Here is a 3,328-nt window from a genome sequence, read left to right as displayed (position 1 = left end):
TAATCTTGACCTTAACAAGAGGCTATGTAAGGATGACAGTAATCTACTCATCTAACCAACAATGATAGAGCTTGGTAGCTCTTAAATATACCATACCAAGCTAAAGTGGTACCCAATACTTGGAGTTGTAGTGGAACATGGATTCTCTGAAAAATGAATCTCGTTCAAGTATATTGCAATATCCAATTATGGTTATCGACACGTGCTCAAATGTCTAACTGAAGAGCTTACTCAACGAATTGGCTTCATAATAAGCCATACTCATTGTTATATACATCCAACATCAATAGTGCTTCTAGAGCAACTGAATCAAGAGATATAGCACTAGATGTGCTCTTTCCATCCATCACACTGCCAACCAAGCCAACATCAAAATATTCATGGAATCTTAGATTCTAGTAGTGTACCTCAAATTATAGATAATAGAATCATAGAGATGTCTCAATAAGCAGTTATCCAATATATGAGGCTTATCCATAGATCGACTTAGAGTCTTCATAGTGAGGCATATGACTGATAGGTTGTTTATCAAGAACACCAGGGATCCCACAAGATATACATATGCAAACCAGCAGCTTCTCCATCTCATCGAACCTTTAAGTGCAGGGAATAGTGCATCAAGGCTAGGTCTTCCATCTTGACTTTAAAATTCAACTCCCTCTTACATTGATAAATGAGAGGGTCATCAATCAGACATCATCAATAATTGCATCTTTACAATCCAATCAACATAGCTTGTCCATAACTCCCTCTAAATATAGGGAAAGTGACCTTGCCAAAACATAATCATCGAGCCACTCGTGTCCCTTTTCCTTAGGTCCATGTGCCAAATTCATCAATCATAATCATGCAACTTCCATGCATCCTCTCAAGTTACAGGGGTATATCAAGGCATCATCAAAGTCATCATAATCATAATCAACTTCCATGACTTGCCTTCATCAATAGACATCGGGCAAGAAGAGTCATTGGGTCATACTATCGAGGATTCTATAGCTCCTATGAAGCCTTACTTCACGTGATCGTCTAGATTTCAACCATGAGCTTCTCATGCAAGGGATGAGACTTTCCATGAGGAAACTGCAACAACAAACTTCTAGGAAGCTTGCTTTAAATCAGAGAGTAAACTCTGAAGAATCATCATGGTCCTTCTTCAACTAGAGCAAAGAAATCCTCCCATGAGATTGTCCCAAAATAGTTGCATTATCCTTCATTGCTAGATGACTGCAACCAACGCATTATATCACCCAATCCATGATGAGTATGGGTCCTTTGCATCTAGGCATCCATATGCATAAGACCATCCTTCATAAGATCCTATCACAACTCATTAAAGTGCCCAATGATCCAATCAAGATGCCAAAATCAGGGTCGTCACAGTTCCCTCTGCTCATTGTGCTTGCCAAGACATTGGATCTGCCATGCACATCCTTCTTCCAATGCTTTCTTCATGAGACACCTGCAATAGCCATAGACAAGTACCACCAAGCATAATATGTGATCATAAAAGCATGAGATATGATATAGGGTTTTCATACACTAATGGAGAATGGAATTCAAAACATCATCCTCATCAATCATACCGTAGAATCCACAAACCCTAAAAAACAAAAGAAATGGTATCTTATGAGGGAACATATTAGGGTTAGGGTTTCATATGTGAGCTAGGGTTTCCCATGAACCATCTCTTGGAATTGTTGTCATTGATGGCAAAAGAGCAACTATGAGAATCAGAATGTTGGCTTATGTTGTTGTATGTTGAGAATGTAGCTCAAAGGCTGATTTATGTTGAATGTTTATGTTGAATGCTAAATGGCTTGAACTGAAGAAGGCTGAAAGTGATGTGAAGTACAAAGGCTATGTTAATCAATGTGAAGGCTGATCAATGTGGGACATAAAATATTGAGACAAAATCTGAAATACATATATTTTTCTGAATAGAAATTGTAAATAATACAAATCTGATTTGTCTCTTGTAATTATCACTGATTGAGTTGTTAGTCCAACTCTATTTTATATTACAAATAATTTTTAGAATTGAAATCAAAGAGACAAGCTTGTGAGTAGTTTTTGGAAGTCCAAGAGACAATGTTTCATTTCATATTCTTGCAAAGAATACAAACAACCAAGTTGGCTTGCTTATAAAATATACAATGTAGAATGGAAAATGATCATTTTTGAAGAAAAAGAATCTGCATAAGAAAGTGGATGAGCATCAAGGAAAGAGATGCAAAGTGAAAAGGAGAAGCAACACAATGGTAGACTTGACAACAAAATTGTAAATGAGGTAACCATCATTTGTAACATGATGTTGTGATTGAGAGATTTCTTTTTCTATTTTGCAGCTTGAAAAAGGAACATGTTGTAGCATGTTGAGGTAGGAGCCTCTTGTGGGTTGTAGCCTATAGAAAACTTGTGGGAGTTGGAGCTTCCTTCGAGGTATGAGCCTCTTGTAGGTTGGAACCTACAAAAATTCTAATGTAATAAGGAGTAGCAGCTTACCTTCACATCACTTTAGCCCAAAATTCATGGTTTTCTCTCTTTGGGGCTTCCACTTATATCCGGTGTCTTCTTGTGTTTATTCTTGCTTGTTTATGTATGTTTTGAATACTTGATAAACAAATTTGCAAATTTATTTATTTGACATCTGCAAAAGGATTCAACAATAGTTGAGCACAAACACAAACCATTAACTACATAAGAAGAAGAATAAGCTAAGAAAAAATAAAGAATTTTGAATTATTGTTTCACCACCCCCCCCCTCTCAGTAATTCCCAATCATAAATATCAATTAGTATCAGAGCCAAGTTCCTTCAATAACAGTCTAACAATTGGAGGAGGTACAAACTATGCCCTTCTATTATGAGGGAACATAATAGGGTTAGGGTTTCATATGTGAGCTAGGGTTTCCCATGAACTATTGGTTGGCATTGTTGTCATTGATGGCGAAAGAGTAGCTATGAGAATTAGAATGTTGGCTTATGTTGTTGTATGTTGAGAATGTAGCTCGAAGGCTAATTTATGTTGAATGCTAGATGGCTTGAACTAAAGAAGGATGAAAGTGATGTGAAGTACAAAGGCTATGGTAATCAATGTGGGACATAAAATATTGAGACAAAATCTGAAATACATATATTTCTTTGAATATAAAATGTAGATAATACAAATCTGATTTGTCTCTTGTAATTATTACTGATTGAGTTGTTAGTCCAACTCTATTTTATATTACAAATAATTTTTAGAATTGAAATCAAAGAGAAAAGCTTGTAAGTAGTTTTTGGAAGTCCAAGAGGGAATGTTTCATTTCATATTTTTGCAAAGAATACAA

Source organism: Pinus tabuliformis, chromosome 8 (assembly GCF_031772625.1).
Source record: "Pinus tabuliformis cultivar Carrire ecotype Pingquan chromosome 8, CPIR1, whole genome shotgun sequence".
NCBI classification, from domain to species: Eukaryota; Viridiplantae; Streptophyta; class Pinopsida; order Pinales; family Pinaceae; genus Pinus; species Pinus tabuliformis.
This window is presented reverse-complemented; position numbering follows the sequence as displayed.